Here is a 24,237-nt window from a genome sequence, read left to right as displayed (position 1 = left end):
ATAAAGAAATTCACAAAAAACAATATTTTTGAGCAACCTCATAGCATTTTTGAAGTGTGTTTAATAATTGCTGTGTCTAGTTGCATCACTCTTTAAGGATTTTCAATCCCGTTTAGATTACTACAATTTTGGTTTGCTGGGATCATGAACACTTCTCATGCTCTAACTTAGTGCTATAAACAGGGGCGCAACAAGGACACACAACAGAAACAACAGACAAGCTGGTACACACTCATATACGGAAGGAAACTGATACACACAGTTGGGAGCAACCTCAAGAAACAAGGAATAAAAGTAAAGTACCACAGCAATACCTCAGTACAGAAATGTGTAAAGAAGGAAGATGAGACTGACATATGCTCAAAATCTGGCATTCACAGACTCAAGAGTAACAGTTGTGATGCCAAATGCTTAGGGCAGACCGGCAGAACTTTGGAAATAAGATACAAAGAAAATAAGACCATGGAAATGTGGCACAAGCCATTCAACACTTGCAGAACACCTTCAACAAAAAACACCACCGTACAACAATAGAAACAGATATGAAAATAGTCAGATACAATAAATAAGAATATCTACTAACGTTACAAGAGAACTTTCAAATTCAAAAGGCAATAATAGAAGAAAAACACAATAAATGACCAAATAAACATCAGCAACCAAACTTTTTCAGACTATTTAAATATGAAAGATGAGTGTCGCTTCGAAAGAAGCCACGATGATAAGTGAAGACGTGTTCGAAGACTCTACGGCCAACGGTGGTAGACAAACCTGAGTGTCGCCCGCCATACTGCCCGACAGTCTGGACTGATGGTCTGGGGTGTCATTTCTTTTCACAGCACGGTCAGTTTGGTTATCATGTGCGGCACTCTTACAGCGCAGCGGTACGTCGACGATATTCAACGCTCCGTTTTGGTGACATTCGTGGCATGCCAACCAGGGCTTACATTGCAGCAAAACAATGCCCGCTCGCACATAGCGAGAGTTTCTGCTCTTGTCTCCGTACTAGCTAAACTCTGCTTTAGCTAGCAAAGTCGCCTGATTTCTCCCCAACTGAGAACGTTTGCAGCATTACGTTTTCCGGTCAGCTCGGGATTTTGAAGATATAACGCGCCAATTCGGCAGAATTTGGCGCGATATTCCTCAAGAGAACAGACATCATCTCTGTCAATCAATGCTCAAGCGTTATTGACTAGCCCAATTTGTGAAGGTCTTGAATAAATCATCCGATTTTTATGAAATTTTAATAATTCGTTTGTCTGTGCATCTACCAGATGGTTCTAAATAAACTGCAAGTAGTCACGGCGGTCGGTGTGGGCTGTAATTACCATATGCTGGCATAAAATAAATATGCCAAGGCGTTAATTCTGAACCGATTTACCCTGGAAAAAATTTGCTCAAACTTTGGCCACCAGGCGCAAATCTGGCGCTGTATAACATTTCATCGACGTCTCCATTTTCTGAACAAATTGTGTAAGCGGCGGTTAATAATAAAGTAAACGTTACGCCTTTCTCATTTGTTTGACCTTTTCCGTCCACGTCCCGTTCCTAATCCATCATAAGTGGAAATATTTCTATGGTTTTGACATTCACAGTGCCAGATTTACACCTGGTGTCCAAAATTGGGACTAATTTTTTCCGGTGTAAATCTATTCCACATTGAGGCATTAGAATATCAGCTAAGTTTCGCTGTCATACGATAATTACAGCCCACACTGCACCTTTGTGAGTATCTGCACTTTTAATCGTAATTAAAGCCACTAGGTACATAACACTTAACCGATTTCCGTACCATTCAGATAATTCCTTCGTGTGCGTCTTTCTTTCTTAAAAAAAAAGTGTGTATTGGAAATAGCGCAACGTTGTACAAAATTCGTTTCGTGGCCTACGTGTTATCGCCAAATTGGCTACATACCAAATTTATCGAATGAGAATGATTTAGCTGCCAGGAGCCTTATCGATATGTATTTAGAATTATTTATCTGATACTTGAGGTGAAAAGTTCCGTAGTTCTTCGCCAGACACATTAATATACAAGAAGAAAACTTTCAATGTGTTAAGTCATGCGTATATGGCAAAATGTTGTTCACAAGACCTGACTTCTTGTCAGAGATCGTTAACACGCACTTGTAAGACTGTGAAGGAGTCGGATGTACCCGATTCGAGTGTTGATTATGGAAGAAATATTCACTGCAAATATGTATTGCTGTGAAGTTCCTGATCACCAGACTTTGCTTCAATTCCACGGATTAAATTCAAAACCTCTCCCCGGCGTGTCACAGAGTAACCTGCACTGAGATCTTGCCCACGACGACAACGTGGGCAATGGGAAATTTTTGGTAAGTTCCTATGAGACCAAACTCCTGAGTTCATCATTCCCTAGGCTTAAACACTACTTAATCTAACTTACGCTAAGTACAAAACAAACACACGCTCACGCACGCACGCACGCACGCACGCACGCACGCACGATTGACGACTCTAACCTCCGACGGGGCGAGCCGCGCGAACCGTGGCAAGGCGGCTACCACGCGAAGCGACAACACCGGATTCCCGCATCTGCCCCCATCGGTCATTGCCTCAGCATGGAACTGCCTTAGGATTACCTATTCTCAAAAGTAATTTTCGTTTTTTCTTTCTGGTCAATAGGAAGGAACAAACATTGGGTCATGTTTATGGGATATGAGAAATAGTCTGACACTAAAAATACCGCGACAAGGGATTACCGCCTCAACATATTTCAGCATTTATATAGCTGCAATATTTCGATGAGTTCCTGTACCCTGAATTATGTGTATCCCCATGAACTGCACAGATGGAAACGCAGAGCACTCGTAAAATAAATTAGTATGGCGAACTTTAGTGGAAGTAGTTTATTTCAGATGGAAGCAGGCTCTGACCTTCCGTCTTCATGAATGATGACAGAATTTTTTTCTGTTGGCTAATTTGTAAGTGTTTCTCCTTTGTCTGTTGGTGGAATGAATGCATTCAGAGGGAAGCAAACGGATGCTGATAATGGGACTCTTCATCGGTCGACCAAGTAGTAATAAAAGAAATATTTATTTCCCATTATAGCCAATTACGTTCACTGACCGTGTTTATTACTGTCTTAACCACTCGTTAATTGTGGTTCGCAATTTCTGTCTCATAACTTGTGTGATACGAAATACTCGCCTGCTACGCCATTTCGCGCGTAATCAGTTGACTTGACATTCCCATTTCAGTCTTTTTGAAAGGCGTTTTTTTCATTGTTTTGTACACGTGACATAAAATTCCACTTATTACACGGCACAAATTAGGGGATGTAGTCTCCACTTCGTCGTTGGTGAACACACAAAAACAGTAGATAGATTGGTATTGACCAAGAGTCCATCTGTACCACTTGACTTTCGCTAGAGTAGTTTCAGTGCGATGTTAAATGGATAAAACGATCAACAGTCTCTGCTTTAGAAACAAGGACATTAAAGTAACAAATCAAAAACCTGCAATAAAAAAAAGCAGCAACAAATGAGAGTGCTAGTCGCGTGTTACACAGGGTGAGTCACTAACCTTTGCCACCTAGAATAACTCCAAAAGTATGATAGTAGCTGAAATGTTTGTGGGACAAATGTTGCATGAGACATCGGGGCCATAATATGACGTTGGTTTTTTGTTGCTTGGTGGGGTCACGTCAGAGATTTGAAGGTTTTTTTTTTTTTTTTTTAATGAGATGCTGTAGTGGATACTTATTTTCTGATAGTGGTTATCGAGAAGCATCCAGTGATGTGTAACAAGGATTTGAAGGTCAACGAAAGTAAAAAAGGTGGGCATGAACGTCCATTTACAAAAGATGTTCGAAGTGATGACCATTGGTATCTTGGATTAAGTGGTACTCCTTATCACTTTGGCATTTATCGAGCACATCTTCTGACAGTTCTCTCTTGTATATAATGCAAATAGTAAATATTCGCCGAATACAGCGTATCCATGTAAACACCATTCGACGGTTTCGCAATAAAACACTAATAGGAACGGTAAGACTAGTATCGTCGAATGAAGCGAATGTGAATGATGTATTCCTTCGGAGAACAAGTCGATATGCTTCTTATTTACGGAGAATGCCAACGAAATTCAGTGATAGTCTTGTATGCTGAAATATATCCTCAATGCACTCACCCTACGCGTCGTACATTTACTGGATCTTTAACGCATCGGAAACATATCCAACAAAGGAAAGTTACTAACGAGGAAACTGAAATTGATACTCTAGCTACTGTGGTTCGAGATCCTTGTGTTAGTTCGTCTCAAATCGCAAGGGAATCTGGCTTGAGACGGAGTAGTAGTGTTCGTGTTCTGCATCGCCATAAATGTCATCCTTACCATATCAGTCTCCACCAAGAATTAACTGGTACGGATTGTCTGCGTCGCGTTGAATTCTGCCAATGGGCTCAACTTCAGGTTCAGAGGGATGACACATTTATTAATTTGATCTTATTCACTGACGAGGCTACATTCATGAACAATGGAAATGTTAATTGGCATAACATGCGTTATTCGGCAACTGAAAATCCATGTTGGCTGCGGCAACACAAAAAAAACGGGGTTGGTGAATGTATGGTGTGGAATTCTGGAGAACTGAATTGTAGGCCCCTATTTCATCGAAGGTAATCTGAATGCTCGGAAGTACACCACATTCCTGCAAGAAACATTAGAACTGTTATTGGAAGAAATACCTTTAGGAACAAGGAACAGTATGTATCAACACGATGGATCTCCGGCACATTTTTCGCTGATGGCTAGAAATGAGTTGCAGAGACAGTTCCCATATCGTTGGGTTGGATGTTGGGGAGATGTGTCGTGGCTTGCTCGTTCGTCAACTTGACGCCTCTGGATTTTTTCTTGTGGGGATTCGTAAAAGACATTGTTTATAAAGACGTTCCAACTACACCTGAAGATATGCGAGAGAGAACTGTCAGATCATGTGCTTGGGAAAGAGCCGATGTGATAAGGAATACCACCCACTGCATGATAAGAAGATTGCAGCACTGCATTGATACCAATGGACATCACTTCGAGCACCTTCTGTAAATGGACGTTCATGCTACCTGTGTGACCTTCGTTGACCTTCAAAGACCTTAATGTTACACATCATTGGATTCGCCTCGATAGCCGCTATCAGAAAAAAGTGCCAAACTATAGCATCCCATTTTTAAAAAAAAGTTGACCTTGATACCTCTGAAGCGACGTCACGTAGCAACAGAAAACCAACGTCATGTTATGCCCCCCCTTGTCCCATGCAACTTTTGTCCCACAAACTTTTCAACTACTGTCATATTTTCGGAGTCACTCTTGGTGGCAATAGTTAGTGACTCATGCTGTATACCATAGTCCACATTGATGGCACCTCGCTTATTCGTGGAAATACAAAACTTAAATCAAATATACAGGGCGGTCCATTGATCGTGACCGGGCCAAATATCTCATGAAATAAGCGTCAAACGAAAAAACTACAAAGAACGAAACTTGTCTACCTTGAAGGGGGAAACCAGATGACGCTATAGTTGGCCCGCTAGATGGCACTGCCATATGTCAAATGGATATCAACTGCGTTTTTAAAAAAAATAGGAACCTCCATTTTTTATTACGTATTCGTGTACTACGTATAAAAATATGAATGTTTTAGTTGGACCACTTTTTTCGCTTTGTGATACATGGCGCTGTAATAGTCACAAACATATGGCTCAAAACTTTAGACGAACGTTTGGTAACAGGTAAGTTTTTAAAATTAAAATACAGAACGTAGGTATGATTGAACATTTTATTTCGGTTGTTCCAATGTGATACAGTACATTTGTTAACTTATCATTTCTGAGAAGGCATGCTGTTACCGCGTGATTACCTGTAAATACACCATTAATGCAATAAATGCTCAAAATGATGTCCGTCAACCTCAATGCATTTGGCAATACGTGTAACGACATTCCTCTCAACAGCGAGTAGTTCGCCTTCCGTAATGTTCGCACATGCATTGACAATGCACTTATACATGCTGTCGGTGGATCACTATAGCAAATATCCTTCAACTTTCCCTACAGAAAGAAATCCGGAGACGTGCTGTCCATGGTATGGTGCTTCGACGACCAATCCACCTGTCATGAAATAAGCTATTCAATAGCGCTTCAACCGCGCGCAAGCTATGTGCCGGATATCCATCATGCTGAAGGTACATCGCCAATCTGTCATGCAGTGAAACATATTCTAGTAACGTCGGTAGAACATTACGTAGGTAATCAGCACACATTGCACCATTTAGATTGCCATCAATGAAATGGGGGCCAATTATCCTTCCTCCCATAATGCCGCACCATACATTAACCCACCAAGGTCGCTGAATTTCCACTTGTCCCAGCCATCTGGATTTTCCGTTGTCCAATAGTGCATACTATGCCGGTTTACGTTACCGCTGTTCGTAAATGACGCTTCGTCGCTAAATAGAACGCCTGCAGAAAATATGTCATCGTCCCGTAATTTCTCTTCTGCTCAGTGGCAGAACTGTAAACGATGTTCAAAGTCGTCGCCATGGAACTCCTGGTGCCTAGAAATATGGTACGGGTTCAATCGATGTTGACGTAGCATTCTCAACACCGACGTTTTTGAGATTCCCGATTCTCACGCAATTTGTCTGCTACTGATATGCGGATTAGCCGCGACACCAGTTAAAACACCTACTTGGGCATCATCATTTGTTGCAGGTCGTGGTTGACGTTTCACATGTGGCTGAACAATTCCTGTTTCCTTAAATTACGTAACTATCTGGCGAACGGTCCGGGCATTTGGATGATGTCGTCCAGGATACTGAGCAGCATATATATCACTCACCCGTTGGGCATTTTGATCACAATAGCCACACATCAACACGATATCGACCTTTTCCGCAATTGGTGTACGGTACATTTTAACACGGGCAATGTATCACGAAGCAAATACCTCGTCTCTGGCGGAATGTTACGTGATACCACATACTAATACGTTTGTGACTATTACAGCTCCATCTATCACAAGGCGAAAAAAGTGGTCCAACTAAAACATTTATATTTCTTTACGTACTACACGAATATATAATAAAAAATGGAGATTCCTGTTAAAAAAAAAAAACACAGTTGATATCCGTTTGACCTATGGCAGTGCCATCTAGCGGACCAACCATAGCGCCATCTGGTTTCCCCCTTCAAGCTAGACGAGTTTCGTTCTTTGTAGTTTTTTCGTTTGACACTTATTTCGTGAGAGATTTTGCCAGGTCACTATCAATGGACCACCCAGTATAAAATCAAAAATCCGACACAAAAGCCTCTAACAAGTAAAAAAAAAGTAGTAATATTTCCATCCAAACATCATCGCGCCGGGGGACCGCGAAGTAAATAAAAAAAGTTAACAGCAGCTGTTCTTTTCCATGAACCATGGACCTTGCCGTCGGTGGGGAGACTTGCGTGCCTCAGCGATACCGATAGCCGTACCGTAGGTACAACCACAACGGAGAGGTATCTGTTCAGAGGCCAGACAAACGTGTGGTTCCTGATGAGGGGCAGGAGCCTTTTCAGTAGTTGCAAAGGCAACAGTCTGGATGATTGACTGATCTGGCCTTGTAACAATAACCAAAACGGCCTTGATGTGTTGGTACTGCGAACGGCTGAAAGCAAGGGGAAACTACGGCCTCAATTTTTCCCGAGGGCATGCAGCTTTACTGTATGATTAAATGATGATGGCGTCCTCTTGGGTAAAATATTCCGGAGGAAAAATAGTCCCCCATTCGGATCTACGGGCGGGGACTACTTAAGAGGACGTCGTTATCAGAAGAAAGAAAACTGGCGTTCTACGGATCGGAGCGTGGAATGTCAGATCCCCTAATCGGGCAGGTAGGTTAGAAAATTTAAAAAGGGAAATGGATAGGTTAAAGTTAGATATAGTGGGAATTTGTGAAGTTCGGTGGCAGGAGGAACAAGACTTTCGGTCAGGTGAATACAGGGTTATAAACACAAAATCAAATAGGGGTAATGCACGAGTAGGTTTAATAATAAATAGGAAAATAGGAATGCGGGTAAGCTACTACAAACAGCATAGTGAACGCATTATTGTGGCCAAGATAGATACGAAGCCTACACCAACTACAGTAGTACAAGTTTATATGCCAACTAGCTCTGCAGATGACGAAGAAATTGAAGAAATGTATGATGAAATAAAAGAAATTATTCAGATAGTGAAGGGAGACGAAAATTTAATAGTCATGGGCGACTGGAATTCGAGTGTAGGAAAAGGGAGAGAAGGAAACGTAGTAGGTGAATATGGCTTGGGGCTAAGAAATGAAAGAGGAAGCCGCCTCGTAGAATTTTGCACAGAGCACAACTTAGTCATAGCTAACACTTGGTTTAAGAACCATGAAACAAGGTTGTATACATGGAAGAACCCTGGAGATACTAAAAGGTATCAGATAGATTATATAATGGTAAAACAGAGATTTAGGAACCAGATTTTAAATTGTAAGACATTTCCAGGGCAGATGTGGACTCTGACCACAATCTATAACCTGTAGATTAAAACTGAAGAAACTGCAAAAAGGTGGCAATTTAAGGAGATGAGACCTGGACAAACTGAAAGAACCAGTGGTTGTACAGATTTTCAGTGAGAGCATAAGAGAACAATTGACAGGAATGGGGGAAAGAAACACAGTAGAAGAAGAATGGGTAGCTTTGAGGGACGAAGTAGTGCAGGCAGCAGAGGATCAAGTAGGTAAAAAGACGAGGGATAGTAGAAATCCTTGGGTAACAGAAGAAATATTGAATTTAATTTATGAAAGGAGAAAATATAAAAATGCAGTAAATGAAGCAGGCAAAAAGGAATTCAGACGTCTCAAAAATGAGATCGACAGGAAATGCAAAATGGCTAAGCAGGAATGGCTAGAGGACAAATGTAAGGATGTAGAGGCTTATCTCACTAGGAGTAAGATAGATACTGCCTACAGGAAAATTAAAGAGACCTTTGGAGATAAGAGAACCTCTTGTATGAACATCAAGAGCTCAGATGGAAACCCAGTTCTAAGCAAAGAAGGGAAAGCAGAAAGGTGGAAGGAGTATATAGAGGGTCTATACAAGGGCAATGTACTTGAGGACAATATTATGGAAATGGAAGAGGATGTAGATGAAAATGAAATGGGAGATATGATACTGCGTGAAGAGTTTGACAGAGCACTGTAAGACCTGAGTCGAAGCAAGGCCCCGGTAGTAGACAACATTCCATTAGAACTACTGACGGCCTTGGGAGAGCCAGTCCTCACAAAACTCTACCATCTGGTGTCCTGACAAAACTCTACCATCTGGTGAGCAAGATGTACGAGACAGGCGAAATACCCTCAGACTTCAAGAAGAATATAATAATTCAAATCCCAAAGAAAGCAGGTGTTGACAGATGTGAAAATTACCGAACTATCAGTTTAATAAGTTACAGCTGCAAAATACTAACACGAATTGTTTACAGACGACTGGAAAAACTAGTAGAAGCCGACCTCGGGGAAGATCAGTTTGGATCCGTAGAAATTCTGGAACACGTGAGGCAGTACTGACCTTCCGACTTATCTTATAGGAAAGATTAAGGAAAGGGAAACCTACGTTCTTAGCATTTGTAGACTTAGAGAAAGCTTTTGACAATGTTAACTGGAATACTCTCTTTCAAATTCTAAAGGTGGCAGGGGTAAAATACAGGGATCGAAAAGCTATTTACAATTTGTACAGAAACCAGATGGCAGGTATAAGAGTCGAGGGACATGAAAGGGAAGCAGTGGTTGGGAAGGGAGTGAGACAGGGTTGTGGCCTCTCCCCGGTGGTATTCAAGCTGTATGTTGAGCAAGCGGTAAAGGAAACAAAAGAAAAATTCGAAGTAGGTATTAAAATCCGTGGAGAAGAAATAAAAACTGAGTTTCGCCGATGACATTGTAATTCTGTCAGAGACAGTAAAGGACTTGGAAGAGCAGTTGAATGGAATGGACAGTGTCTTGAAAGGAGGATATAACATGAACATCAACAAAAGCAAAACGAGGATAATGGAATGTAGTTGAATTAAGACGGGTGATGCTGAGGGAATTACATTAGGAAATGAGACATTTAAAGTAGTAAAGGAGTTTTGCTGTTTGGGGAGCAAAATAACTGATGTTGGTCGAAGTAGAGAGGCTATAAAATATAGACTGGCAATGGCAAGGAAAGCGTTCCTGAAGAAGAGAAATTTGTTAACATCGAGTATAGATTTAAGTGTGAGGAAGTCATTTCTGAAAATATTCGTATGGAGTGTAGCCGTGTATGGAAGTGAAACGTGGACGATAAATAGTTTGGACAAGAAGAGAATAGAAGCTTTCGAAATGTGGTGCTACAGAAGAATGCTGAAGATTAGATGGGTAGATCACATAACTAATGAGGAATTGTTGAATAGGGTTGGGGAGAAGAGAAGTTTGTGGCCCAACTTGACCAGAAGAAGGGATCGGTTGGTAGGACATGTTCTGAGGCATCAAGGGATCACCAATTTAGTATTGGAGGGCAGTGTGGAGGGTAAAAATCGTAGAGGTAGACCAAGAGATGAATACACTAAGCAGATTCAGGAGTATGTAGGTTGCAGTAGGTACTGGGAGATGAAGAGGCTTGCACAGGATGGAGTAGCATGGAGAGCTGCATCAAACCACTCTCAGGACAAGACCACAACAACAAAAACATGAAAACCAACACGTCTTTGATTAGCCTAACATTGTTGAGGAGTAGAATTACCCATTTCCATTATATGATATTTTGACATAATTACATACGAACTTAGTTTCATTCAATAATCTGTCTTACGATCCTTATGCGGTTTGAGGATAGCATGCTAACATACGCTTCTTCAAAATGCGAACGTGGGGGCAGGCGTCGTTGACTGTTGTGTCTACATTGCGAATTTTTCGGAGTAAATTAATTAAGACCTAGCCTCAACGATTTGATGTTCTTGTTTTGATATTTTCCTATATTGCCTAGGAAGATGACTTCTATTTAAATTTCATATGGTATCGTTTTTAAATGTATTCCGTATTTATTTTAGTTATAAGCGGTCCCCCCACGCGATGACATTTGGATCAAAATATTAATAATTTTGAACTTAAAGGGACAATACATATTATTTTTTACTTTTTAGAGATTTTTGTGTAGTTATTTTTTAAATTCTTAGGTTTTGTTTCATGCTTTTTAAATATATTTCACTAGTAGACACAGTACGCTCGAAATACTACTTCCACATTCACACAAACACTTTCCGGGACTAGACACGAAATTGCGACGTAAGATCTTTTTCACTTAAGCGATTTACATGTTTCTTTTTTTTAAATTCAGATATTAATTGGCTATGTGTTCGTATATATTTAAATAATTTATGCAAAGTGGCGATAATTCTAAATCAAGGCAGAAGGTGGGCTGCTATTTCGCTCTCGTGCAGTAGGCTGCCTAAAAAGTTATGGCAAAATCATTTGATTTGGTAGTGAATTGTAGAGATCAAAAGAGATCGACAAAGAAGTCTGTTAGTCAGCCGTAAAAGATAGACATACGTTCTCGTAGACTTTTGTTTAGATATTTTGGAACTGTACTGTTTGGTACCGCGTAACGTGATGTAGCTCTTGTGTCTTACGTAGTGCATATCTAGAAAACGCGATAAGTCATTAGCTAAGCTGTTGAATTATTACCGGAATACGGAAATACGAGTATGGCATATAGATACTACTATGTTTATACTCTACCAACCAACGCACAGTGTAACACGGACGCTACCTGATAATGACTTTAATTTTAGGACCAAAACACTGAAGAAAGACTATTGTTTCTCACAGCGACTCTGATCTGGACCCTTGTTATGCCGGCACTATTCTTCCGGTACCTCTCTCCTACTTTCTTAACTTCATTGACTGTTTCGTACGAGAAACGATGTTGTGGGGATGCCACCGTCTCGGAGCTGTTTCCAGGAAGATTTTTTTACTTGCACTCTACAGTGCAGTGCTGCTTTTCTGTTGTAATGCCGCCAGTTTAATTAGTGAAACAGTTGTACGGTATGGGGCTTCATGAAATAAATCCGCTTCCTATATCCTATCTTCGAACTTAAAAGTAATTCCTCGGGCTAAATACGACTTCGTGTTGTGGTTTTCCCCATTAGAGTTTGTTGATGATTTGTTGGTAAATCTCATACTGCCTAAATACATAGGTCACCATTGGTGATTATGTTTGTAACATTCTTCAATAGCATCACATTGCCAATGCCTCTAGCTCGTTCTTTTCCAGATTTCCAACGTCCGGCTTTTCAGTTCTATACAATGCTGTGCTATTGATGTACACTTAAGGAATTTTTTCCGTATGCCAGTATCAATATCTGATGCCAGTAGAACTCATTTATTGAAGAAAGCTTTTTTCGTCCGTAAAAATTCACTTCGAATCTTCCTGATGTCATCCATCCTCTGTAATCTGGATTCATACATAGGAGGCTTTCACAGCTGCCTTATTCCCAATTTTGATGTCAAGCAGCTCTTTATTCTCCTTTCTGCTAATCTGGTCACCTTCTCGCATTGTGTCCTTAAGCTATATTCCGTCCTAAGTATACTGCCCATCCCTTTTAACAAATCTAGGTCTTCTTTACATCGGCCAGAAGGGGCGTGTCGTCTGCAAACCGCAACGCTAGAATCTGTTCCCCTGCATTATTATTTACCATACGAAGTTTTCTTTCACTTCTTTGATATACACTGTCCCTTCTAAATTATCAGGACCCCTATTAGTAGACATTAATATCCGCTGTGCGCCCTTCGCCATTATTTAACAAGAACGGTATTCCTGTAGGCACACACGTGACGAAGATGACATTACATAATGAATTTCCTTGGGAGGGAAAAAGTCTCTGGCCTCAGATCAGCGCGGGTTTAGAAATCGTCGCTTGTGCGGAACTCAGCTTGCAATTTTCTCACATGATAGCCAGCGAACTATGGACGAAGAGCAACAGGCGGATTCCATACTCCTAGAAAGGCGTTTTGACAGGGTGCCACACTGCCGACTGTTAACTAAGGTACAAGCATACAGAATAGGTCCTCAAATATGTGAGTGGCTTGAAGACTTCGTAAATAACAGAACCCAGCGAATGTTCACAGGTACAAAGGTATCGTCAGGAGTGCCTCAAGGAAGTATGATAGGTCTGCACTGGCAGACGGGGTAAGCAGCAATCTGTTTGCTGATGATCTATAGTGTACGGGAAGGTATCGTTGTTTAGTAACTATAGGAGGATACAAGATGACAACCGCATATCGGACACTAGTGCGACCCATTGTTCAGTACTGTTAGTGTTTGGGGTCTGCAACAGGACGAATTAAAGAAAGACTTCGAGGCAATTCAGAGACGGCCCGATAGGTTCATTACCGGTAGGTCCGAACAACGCGCAAGTATTACGGGGATATTTCGGGAGGTCATATGGAAATCAGGAGAAGGAAAGTGACTTTCTTTTCGACGAGGACTATTGAGAAAATTTAGAGAACCGGCATTTGAGGCTGACTGTAAGAAGATTCTACTTCTGCCACTGTATATTTCGTTTAAGGACCACGAAGAAGATCAGAGAGATTAGGCGTGTACGGTGGCATACAGACGGTCGCCTTTCCATTGCTTTATTTGCGAGTGGAACGGGAAAGAAAATGACTTATGGTACAGGTGGCTTGCTGAGTATATATGTATGTAAATGTAGACGTAGGTACTAATAATAATTATAAGGATTCTAGGTGTTACAGTCTGGAACCGCGCGACCGCTACGGTCTCAGGTTCGAATCCTGCCTCGGGCATGGATGTGTGTGATTTCCTTAGGTTAGTTAGGTTTAAGTAGATCTAAGCTCTAGGAGACTGATGACCTCAGCAGTTAAGTTCCGTAGTGCTCAGAGCCATTTGAACCATTTGATTTTTCGAAAGCATGTATGTACTTACAGTTAACTTGCCACAAAAAGGAATTATCTTGCGAACAACGTATGCACAATGACTGTTGGAAAAGTAAATAGCTACATAGACCTGATAACAGTAGAATAACCATAATTTCTTCTCGATTTCCACAGCCGCCTTGTGTGAACGCTAACTCCACTGCCCGCAACATCTCGCACTCCAAAATCCACAATCTATCTGAGAAGATGAAAGACGCACATTCAGTATGAAGCGTTTAACGACAGAAGAACCAACATGTGGACAATATGTGTTTATTGGTTTCCCGTAACTGTTTGGAAATCTTCCTACATGTTAAGAGATTCCTGCTCCCTCCCCCCCCCCCCCCCTTCCCCCGTGTTGGTTAAGGTAGCGGTTAAATTCTTTTTCACTCTTATGTACCAGCCTGCGAATCTTCGATTGCAATGTACGGAACACAGGCAACCGGCTATATGAACGTTAAACGATACAGTAGTCGAATAATGAAGACGCGCAGTGAGTATCTGTGATCGCAGGAAACGTTGGCTTCATGTCTCTAATACTCGGAAAAATTATAGAAATATTCTCGTCTTGCAGGCAGGAAAACTCTTTAATTTCGACATACATTACTTCCTTTGTGATTATTTCGTTTACACTCGTTGAATAAACTTTTTACTTGATGGTTGCTGGATGGACTTCATAGGAGTAAAACTTTTGTTGCTTGCGGAAACGCTGTAAAACGCTCGTTATTAACACTCTGGAAAACTTGCCCAAAACCAATAGTATAAGCAACTTTGTTTCCAGTATGTTCGATCAACACGTGAGTATTACGTGAACTCAGACTGAAAGGTTTTTTTGTTTCATGTGAAAACACACATTTCATGGAAGATAAGAGAAATCAGGATTCGCACAGAAGCATACACAGACGTTCTGTGTCACTCCATATGCGTGTGGCACGAGGTAGTACCCTCTGCTGCTTGCTTGAGGAGTATTTATGCATCCTAGACAAGAAATGTAGGAAGAGATGTTGTGATCATGTGAGCAATTTAAAAACAAACAGTGACTTGAGTTCGGACCTGCTTTAAATGACGCAAGAATCTGCGACGTATGTGCACGAGCATATGTCTGATATTTGTTTGGACATATGCATAAATATACTTTGAACTGTCTTCCCTTCATCACAGGAAAATAGTCTTCCAACGAAGAACTATGACATATTTCTCTTGATAATTCTATCCACACCTATTAATCCATCCTGTTAAGTGTCTCAGGCTCCCAACAACGCCCATAATCACGTGTACTTTTTTACGTGACATATGACGATAAACATGTTGAAACATTTTCCGAAAAGTGATGTAAAAGTGACAAATAATAATTATACATTAGATCAAGCATGAAGGGTAATTTCAAGTCTCTTATGGCAGTATATTTACATTATAAAGCATCCGTAGTGTAAACACACATCCTAATTTTTTAAAATTCACAATTGAAAGTGGCTCTAGCTCACATAAGGTCATATGTATTACATAATATGACTTCCCAGTAGTCTAAATGTGGGACTTCATAGGTGATGGCTAAAGTCTGCTCGACAGATTGATTCCTTTAGTTAACAGAAAGACGAAATTTGATCTGCTTCTTTGCCAACAAGACACTCATGCGTCTAGAGATGTAAAGCTGTTCTTTGCATTCCAAGACTCACTGTCGCCACATTTCTCTCTATACTTAACGCTAGACAAAACCTTTGGGGAGCTGCATCACCACAAATAAACATAATAAACATCTTATCAATTCATCTGATTTCGACGACTAGACAGTCATCCAACAGAATAACACGTAATTCCCTAAAGAGGTTTCCTACAAATCAACTATCGCCAAGGCTGGTTTGCGTAATAGATTTTTTTCACGTTAAATAATTAAAATTATAAACATACAGAGCATGATTTTATAATCCATTATTGTTCCCGAGTGCCTGGAATGTGTGTCACATCCTACCATCAAACTGTATCTATTTATTTTAATTCTCTGGAATGCCCTAGTTTTAGATCTCACATCGCTTCGTCTTAGTATTTGTATATGTTTTGGACAAACACTGGAATGCATTTCAGCGTAGCAACATGATCGGAATGTCTATCAAAAGCGAATGCAGTTTTTGTTGGCGATTATTCGTACCAGTAGCAAAAACCTGTGGTAAAGACCTCAATAACAACATGTCCGGTCAAGTGATTTTCCGGACGTTCTAAATTAGATTTTACTTGCAGTTCAGTTCTAAACTCATAGCCCTGTTATATTAATTCGTCTGTGCTGCGACGTTAATATCCCTAAGATCAGGATTCAGGAGTTGTCCACCAATGACAAGCAACGTGTGAATGTTTTAAAGTGTAGTGTTACTCTCCAAGCTTAACACGCAGTAAGGAAGGAAATATAGTGGCCTATATTAAAGTATCAGTTCCAATGTCTATAACATGCCGGATGCCGTGCCCAACCCCTACAGCTGTATGGAGGAACGTGGTAATGTTACCCTAGCGTAGAGGGTCATCATAATTTCTGGATGAGTTTGATATCGTTTTTTAAGAAGAACTAAGACGAGCATTTTGACAAAATAATATGGACAAACTGGACTTACCCTAATTGCTTACCCCACCAACGGCCACGCTTCCTCTGTAGTAGTAAAAGTCTCAGAATACATTATTCAATACACCCACACCAACATATGAGTCGTATAACCGATTCCCACGTTAAATACACTTCTGGAAATGGAAAAAAGAACGCATTGACACCGGTGTGTCAGACCCACCATACTTGCTCCGGACACTGCGAGAGGGCTGTACAAGCAATGATCACACGCACGGCACAGCGGACACACCAGGAACCGCGGTGTTGGCCGTCGAATGGCGCTAGCTGCGCAGCATTTGTGTACCGCCGCCGTCAGTGTCAGCCAGTTTGCCGTGGCATACGGAGCTCCATCGCAGTCTTTAACACTGGTAGCATGCCGCGACAGCGTGGACGTGAACCGTATGTGCAGTTGACGGACTTTGAGCGAGGGCGTATAGTGGGCATGCGGGAGGCCGGGTGGACGTACCGCCGAGTTGCTCAACACGTGGGGCGTGAGGTCTCCACACTACATCGATGTTGTCGCCAGTCGTCGGCTGAAGGTGCACGTGCCCGTCGACCTGGGACCGGACCGCAGCGACGCACGGATGCACGCCAAGACCGTAGGATCCTACGCAGTGCCGTAGGGGACCGCACCGCCACTTCCCAGCAAATTAGGGACACTGTTGCTCCTGGGGTATCGGCGAGAACCACTCGCAACCGTCTCCATCAAGCTGGGCTACGGTCCCGCACACCGTTAGGCCGTCTTCCGCTCACGCCCCAACATCGTGCAGCCCGCCTCCAGTGGTGTCGCGACAGGCGTGAATGGAGGGACGAATGGAGACGTGTCGTCTTGAACGATGAGAGTCGCTTCTGCCTTGGTGCCAATGATGGTCGTATGCGTGTTTGGCGCCGTGCAGGTGAGCGCCACAATGAGGACTGCATACGACCGAGGCACACAGGGCCAACACCCGGCATCATGGTGTGGGGAGCGATCTCCTACACTGGCCGTACACCTCTGGTGATCGTCGAGGGGACACTGAATAGTGCACGGTACATCCAAACCGTCATCGAACCCATCGTTCTACCATTCCTAGACCGGCAAGGGAACTTGCTGTTCCAACAGGACAATGCACGTCCGCATGTATCCCGTGCCACCCAACGTGCTCTAGAAGGTGTAAGTCAACTATCCTGGCCAGCAAGATCTCCGGATCTGTCCCCCATTGAGCATGTTTGGGACTGGATGAAGCGTCGTCTCACGCGGTCTGCACGTCCAGCACGAACGCTGGTCCAACTGAGGCGCCAGGTGGAAATGGCATGGCAAGTCTTTCCACAGGACTACATCCAGCATCTCTACGATCGTCTCCATGGGAGAATAGCAGCCTGCATTGCTGTGAAAGGTGGATATACACTGTACTAGTGCCGACATTGTGCATGCTCTGTTGCCTGTGTCTATGTGCCTGTGGTTCTGTCAGTGTGATCATGTGATGTATCTGACCCCAGGAATGTGTCAATAAAGTTTCCCCTTCCTGGGACAATGAATTCACGGTGTTCTTATTTCAATTTCCAGGAGTGTAATTGAAACTACAGAAGGACTGGCAATAATTTGCATTATATCCCCACCTATCAATCAGAGTTTATTCATATGCAGTAATTACTTTGTAGGTCGAAGTGTGTGTTGTAGATAGAACCTAAAATGCGTTTCTAAGGCTCGTTTTTAATAACAATATGTCACTTGTGGGTAATACATGTATCGCCTAAACAAAGCTGTTATACGGTAATCTACCATTTGTAAACAGTTCAGTTTTATAGCAAGATAAAAAGTATTAAATCCTGGCTATAAAATGTTAAACATTAAAACAATAGGACTTTGACAGGCCTTCACTGTTAGGCCCATTACGCTACCTGGGCCCCTGGTGATGCAGCAGTCATATTGTGATGTATCACACAGCTATGCTACATGAGTAGTAGAACAGCAGCTTTAGACTTCTCCAAGAAAGTGTGTTAACTCTCATCTAAAACAGTCAGTTGTATATGTCCTCGAAACAGTAAATTTACCACCATTAACACTGCCACAGAAACTACTGAAAAATGGATAAAATTACGATAAGCGGCTTAAAAGATTAGACGAATTCCGAGAATTAGTATTACTTACTAATCTGTCATCTAGAATAAAACGTGTGGTCCTCTAAGTTTATGTGTAGAGTCATGACTCTCCTATGTCCAGTGCATGTCCCACAGATTTTCCACTGCTCCATCTACGCCACGATATAATATTATAGCTGGGGGCGCATTGTAAAGTACACTTAAGCAGAAGTGATACATCGTCGGACTGCTTCGAAATCCTACCGTCGACCTACTCCAAACAGTGGGAGGGGGAGGCTCCTGCGAGAAATCAACGCACAAAATTGTGTAACTGAGGTACAATCAGTGGCGTCAGATATTTTTTTCCCCCTTTCACTGTTCTAAACATCCCTTCTGAAATACGTAGACCTCAGAGGATGACAACGGCTCACAGTTTCTGCTGTAATGCACAGAGCAAGGGTTGTCTACAGCAACTTCAGGAAAGTGCTCGTATCCTGCATTCCTGAATTATGGCATTACAATATTACGGCAGAAACTCTGGGAAATATGAAAAATATGCTAAATGTCGGAAAATATGACGGAAACTGAAAAAAATGTGTCAAATAAGGCAAAAATGCTGATACCATGTGGTAAATAGAGGATATCTGTATTTACATAGAGGAAGAAGTCGAAATTTGAGGTACGACACTATCTACATACTTAGAGAGGAGGAAAAAAATGCATTATACACAGGAGGGAAAAATTGAGATATGTGCTGTAGAAAGGTTGTGGGTCTTTAATGTAAAGACTAGATGTATGAGAGTGGGATGACATCTCCGCATATAAATGCTGTAATAGCAGGAACACAGTGCATTCTTGAAACGAAGCTGACATGTATCTTCTACATATGGCTCATACTGTACATAAGAAAATTTTTAGCAGGGAAGCGCTGGAAAGAATTTCGAGCATAGGTATAGGTCCTATAACTACGGTGGGAGTTGACAGGCATTAAAATGCCTGTTCTAATGGACAGTGTGTTAAGAGACTAATTACTGACTGTTTTTAGGAGAATTAATGCTCTTTGTCAGAGATGTTCAAAGCTGCTATTTTACTGTCCACATCGCATTGTTGTGGGATAGGTTAGGACTATTAGTGTTGTATCAACAGGGCTGCCAGAAAACATAATCTGCCAGACATCGAATACCTGTCACCATATTATGGTTTTAATGTCCAAAATTTCACAGCCATACATTGTTATTTTTCAAATAAGCAAAAGTACGCTTGCTACTCGTATAATGTGGAACTGATCGATGTTAAAACCCACTATGTACTAATGGAACGTTGTAATAGCCTTGCATAGACGATACATGTATCATTCTTAAACAGCATATGATTATTTAAAAAAGAAGCTTCAGAAACACGTTTTACATTCCGTTTACAACAGACATCACAGTCTGTGAAGTAATTGCTGCATATAACTAAACTGTGTTTCACAGGTGTGAGTCTAATTCAAACTCTTATGTCTGTGGGAGATAACTAAAGCTACAATTGGCGGTCGGCATGTGATTTGTCATTGCAGTTCGAGAAAAAAGTGTGTGTAGCTAAACCTAGTGCTAGTAACAGGTTTAATAAAAATGCGATTTTAAAAACGAGCACCTGGCAGTACTGTAATGGTGTGCAACGTGGCCAAGAGCAGGGAGCATGAACACTGCACTGTGCCGAAGCTGTCACGTTAGCTAAGTGAGACGACGTGCGGCTGTTCGGAACGGACATACGCCAAACGTATTTTCTTTTCCATTTTTTTAAATTAAAGCACCAAACTGAATGCTATTACACCTCCACAGTGCGCTATATAGAGCATTTCTTACTGTTAGTGTTGTCTTTATTTTAACATTAAGACGTAACATGCACTACTTACAAACGTAAATGACCACTTTGTTTAGTCCAAGAAACAAAACAATATAAAAGAATAGTGGATATGGTAACGTCGGCTATATCCAGTGGGACAAGTCCAATGCCTTAAACGAGTTGTGTAACAAAAATAATTGTAGAACATTTTTGAAGTCGTCTGCCTACTGAAACATCTCACTGCTTCCGATGGCAACCCAGCCTCTCTATCTCAGCGTGTGGGCGTCGCTGTCGGGCACTCATCCTTACCTATTGGCAAAAGTAGCTGCGAGTGTTCCGAGAAGGCGAAAGAATTTATTGACCTTTACCTACAACGACACAAAGGTCGGCGTTTCACCCATTTATCAGCTTTGCGTAGGACTTCTCCGGCAGTTAGTGTCAACCACTGTCCACACGTTGAGGCCCTGATGGTTCTTCGCCAGGGCTAGACGTTTCATTTACGCAAGAAACACCGTTGCGATCACTGCAGTATTCGTGGGATACTGCGCAGGTGGCTGGGATGGACAGTGTCAGCTATAGGGCCAGTCGGTACGTAGCAATTGTTGGAGTGCTGTTAATGTTAATTTCGGTCTGCGCCTTCAGAGATTCGGTAAATTGTTATTGGTCTTCACTTGTCGACACATTGGCACTCGAAATCTGCTGGTCTCTGGGGTCCCATTTTATCGAATAGGCGTCACTTACGTGAGTCGATGACTTCGTATGTAGAAAAGTTTATTTTTGCTCCGTCGTAGCCATTCTCAGCAACATTTGGCTGGTGGGCTCGTGTATATAATTCGAAGTTTTACTGTATCTGTTAGGAGTGTTATAGTGACATTGCACACTAATTCTGTAATAGTTTATTTCTTGTTACGTGTCTTTTTATTCCGCTTGGGGACTCTGGTTGAGCAAGACTGACGCCCCTAATGCATTTTTTCTCCAGTAATAAAAGCAGGATGGTTGGTTGATGAGTGGAGCTTGATTCTTATTCGTCCAGAGAGAAAGGGAGTAGGTGAGGCGAGTGCTTGGTGCTCATCTGCAAACGCAGCTACAGATTTCCGCCTGAGGATATGTAGGCACCGTCGTGTTAAGACAGGCTTGGTGTCATTAATGTTAGTGGGAGGTCTCTCGCTGACTGCTTGATATAGTAGCAGTGTCTTTTCTACCAGCTCGTTGACTGCTTGATAAAGTAGCAGTGTCTTTTCTACCAGCAACCAGGCTGGTCGTGTCAGGGACGCTTAAACACATACGTAACGCAAATTAGTCTAACGTTGTAGGTAGATGTAGATAGGTGGGTGGGCACAGTGTTCGCGGCCTGGGATTGGGGGGGGGGGGGGGGGGCGGCAACGTGGCCAGACTCTGACTATGCATCAGCGATCAGCGCACTATGGGTCAGCATCTTTTAAGTGCTGCATATCCTGCCGGCAGCTCACTTACCGCAGTCGACCCCCATTTATCCGGCGATTCCGTCGTAATCCAGGTGTGTATTTGTAGTAGTATCGTATTTCTTATGTTTGTTTGGAATTCGGCAAAACTACGGAATTCCGCAGAATACATCGTGACATCATTATTTCTACCAGTAAGGGAACGTGTTCATTTTTTAACAGGTACATCATTTTGATACTTTTGAGCACATGCTGCATATGTAAAAATTGGCTGAAATGTTGAAATTCACAACAAATATGGAAAATGGTATAAATGTGGAAAAAATGGAATTGAGAGCAGTTAAGTGTCAGCCTGGGAGGTGGTGGTTGGTTTCTGCTACCACTTCGAATGACGAAATTCACGCAGTTGTAATAACTTGAATTTATTATTGTTTATATCAAATGCCAACAACATAACTAACAGTGCTCACCCTGTAGTGCATAGGGCTCTAGTTATAAGCCCCAGTTATAAAACATGAGGCACAGGGTCCTGAATCTTACTGTCCAGAAGGAAGGGGAGAGATGGACTGGTAGGTGGTGTGGAGAGTAGATTAGGGGAGTGGGGGAGTGGTAGGGTGGGTAGGACAGGAGTTCTCTTGGATGACCTTGAATAAATGCCAGTGATTTCCTGCAGGGAGGGGAGTGAGGGTTTCTCTTGATTATAACTAGCACAATGTGTAACCTAACACCAGGAGTCCGAATCAATGACTTGAGATGAGATTATTAGTGAGTTTTGAGCTAACTTTCAAAAAGATACTGGCCGTGTCATTGCTTTATGATAAAGAAACAGCAAAAATAACATAATTCATATGTACAGGTAGCTACGTAATTTGAGGTCTACTTTCACAAGGATGGGACAGATAGTTGGCCGTGGCCTTGCGATAATAGCCATTCTAGCATTTCCCGAAATTGATGTAGGGAAATCACAGAAAACCTAATCAAGATGGCCAGATGAGCTTTGGAACTTCAACTCTCCCGAATACGAGGCAGTGTATTTAAAACACTGCTACCTCGTTTGTTTTATGCGTTACGTACGATACTCTGTTACAAAGAAGTTTCTTAATACCGCAAAGGGCCAGTGTTACAGTGTTCATTATTTCTCAGCACCAGTCACTGTACACCATACACACACATTATTTCACAAAGTAGCATTGCACGCAGTATCAGCTGACATAACAACAATAATAATGATGCTTTGTTTCCATTTTGTGTACTGCAATTTCCCATTAGCTAAGCTGAAAAAGTGAGTCAGCATCCCTCTATAAGAGTGAGACGATGAGCTTTCATTTCAACAAGAGTACTACTCATTCACAACTACCACAATCTTGTGAAAAGGCCCTGATAACCGCGCTGTTCAGCTCCCAACAATTTTAAATCCAACCATTTATTCATCCATCGAGCTCAGATAGGGGAAGAGGAGTTGTTATTATGTAAGTAGCAGTGAAATGAAAACGAGGCAGATGGAAAAATGTAAGTAAACTGTTTATTATTTCAAAAGCAGTAGCTATACCGGTTAATAAATTTATCTCACTGTGAAATAAGCCAGTTATTGACTTCATGGAAAAATATTTACAGCTGCCTACGGAACCATGATTGTACACAGGCGTTCACCTGTTTGTCCGAAGAAAATCAGTGGCTAAAAGTGTCTTTCATCAGGGCTCCGGAGATCGCATGGGGAGAGATGGAAATTTTATGGAGGATGTGTAAGAGCTTCATAGCTAAACTTCCGCAGTGTAATCTGGACAACTTACAACATGTGGGCTGCCCATATTCCTAGAGATTTTGTGTTTCTTACACAGTCTGTAGAGCTATGGTCTACATTAAGTGTTCTTTTCCCTGTTCAAACTCAAATTGATGCTATTTGTTTTCTTTAAGTCCAGTGTCACATTGTTGCACGTTGACCAATCGTAAACGTCATTAAGGATTTCGTTTGCTTTCTCTGCAAAAAATTCCCTTCTCTTCTCAGTGAGTGTAATATAGCTGTCTTCAGTAAAAAGAATTATTTATCCATGACTGCGCTGTTGGAGAAGTCACTGAAGTGCATCAGGAACAGTATTGGTCCTAATGTTCTACTCTGAGGAACTCCTCTATTAATGTATTTTGGTGCTGATAAGTGTTCCATTAAAAACTTAGCTTTATTTTAGGCTTGTGTTGTCTCCACTCTATGTAACGTACAAGCTGGATATGGTCAAAACCAATCATTAGCTACATCTCTTATTCCTAATGATTCTTTCTTATTTAGTAAAACCGTATGGTCAGTAGCATCAATGGCTTTAGAAAGATCTGAGAATATCCTTGAAACACACTTACCAATTTGAGGAGCATGA

At 41.7% G+C, this 24,237-nt stretch overlaps 1 protein-coding gene across 6 annotated transcripts in view; it reads left to right on the top strand.

Annotated features, from left to right (window-relative positions):
- The window catches only part of LOC126272348 (cytosolic carboxypeptidase 1-like), a 499,992-nt gene that overhangs the window by 313,690 nt on the left and 162,065 nt on the right, over positions 1-24,237 (top strand). The window lies entirely within an intron of this gene.

This window comes from Schistocerca gregaria, chromosome 5 (genome assembly GCF_023897955.1).
Source record: "Schistocerca gregaria isolate iqSchGreg1 chromosome 5, iqSchGreg1.2, whole genome shotgun sequence".
NCBI classification, from domain to species: Eukaryota; Metazoa; Arthropoda; class Insecta; order Orthoptera; family Acrididae; genus Schistocerca; species Schistocerca gregaria.
This window is presented reverse-complemented; position numbering and strand designations above follow the sequence as displayed.